Here is a 1605-nt window from a genome sequence, read left to right as displayed (position 1 = left end):
ATGACTGTAAAATTTATAGAATTCAACTTTTGAAATACATTGTTGCTATTTTTGTAAAACTTGTGGAATTGAGTTTAAATTTATTGAAATATAATTTCATTTATTATTTTGTTGGTAGACACATAAATTATTATTTATATTATTTATAATAGAAATAATTTTTGTAATAATTAATATAAGAAAGTTTTGATGTTGGAGAAATTATAACTGTTTAAAATAGTCACTAAATACATGAAAAAATTGTCACAAGAATTAGTAATTTAGTGATGGTTTCAAATTGAAAAATCGTCACTAAAAATATTGTGATGGTTTAAACAGTCACTAAATATACTTAAAAGCTGTGATAGGAACTAGTAACTTAGTGATGGTTTTAAATCGTTGTTAAAAATTTCATGACGGTTTAAAAAGTTACAAAATATAAGAAAAAATCGTCATAGAATTTAGTAATTTAACAACAATTTAAAAACGCCGCGAAATACAGCATAAAAACACATTGACAAGTGTTGCAAATTAGTGGCGGTTTTATACTTTAAAAATCGTCACAAATAATTTAGCGACACTCCTTATCAACGGTGGTCCAAAACCGTCGCTATGTCAGCTGACGACGCTCAAATTCATGACACTTTTTTAACCGTCGTGAAATCTTTTAGTGACGGTTAAAACCTTCGCCAAACATTAAAAAAAGCTATCGCAAAAATACTGTTTTGTTGTAGTATGTATAGTTGTTATTATTTATGCAAAAGCAACTATATTACATGTAAAGATGATGGTGAAAACATTGATTTTGTTATTATGTTTACTTGGCAGTTGCATTTGTTGTTCGAACTTAAAAAAAATTTATTCTGGTCAACATAAGAATGTTCGGAATTAAGTAAATTAAAAAAGTAAGGTATCGATATATTTCTTTAGACACCCTATAAAATATTCGATATATTAGATATTTTTACAAAAGGTCGATGATTATGTGTGTGTTATGTTTGATTTCCATAAAAAGCTTATAACTAAACAAGTAATTGAATTTTGCATTGAGTTGGTAGACATCGATGGTAGTTCTTTGTCCTCATGTTCAATTCCAACCAGTTCTGAGGCATGACCTAATAAGGGGGAGAACCCAAACTAGTGGAGTAAATACCCATAATGGTCCTTGAGATTCGCGTCGTTACTCAATATGGTCCCTGAGATCCCAATTGCACCATTGTAATCCTCCAGATACGGCTCCGGACACCATAATAGTCCCTGGACAGTTTTCCGGTGATGAGTCATCATCAAGACGTTGACGTGGCCTCATTTTGCCAGGCTGGATGGTGTCAACGGCTAGTTGAGCTGGCATAGTTTCAATTTATACCCAATGTGGTCCCTCCCTCTATATTTAACCCTAAATCTCCAAATGTTCAGCAAGTTAATTGCTTCTTCTTCTTCATCGTTGTTTTCTCATTCTTGTTGCTATTGTTCTTGGAGCTGGAAGTGAATATCCATGATGGGTAGTGGAAGTACTAGAGCTGGAAGCTCTATTAGTTCACCGTGCAGTGGCCATCGGATGAGAACGCAAAGCAGGAGCAGAAGATCTGGGGTGCCAGAATGGTGTGGTTGCGGCTGCCGGCCAGT

This window comes from Arachis ipaensis, chromosome B9, assembly GCF_059453495.1.
Source record: "Arachis ipaensis isolate K30076 ecotype BB chromosome B9, ASM5945349v1, whole genome shotgun sequence".
Classification (NCBI taxonomy): Eukaryota; Viridiplantae; Streptophyta; class Magnoliopsida; order Fabales; family Fabaceae; genus Arachis; species Arachis ipaensis.
The sequence above is the reverse complement of the archived record's forward strand: the minus strand, read 5'-3'. Positions refer to the sequence as shown.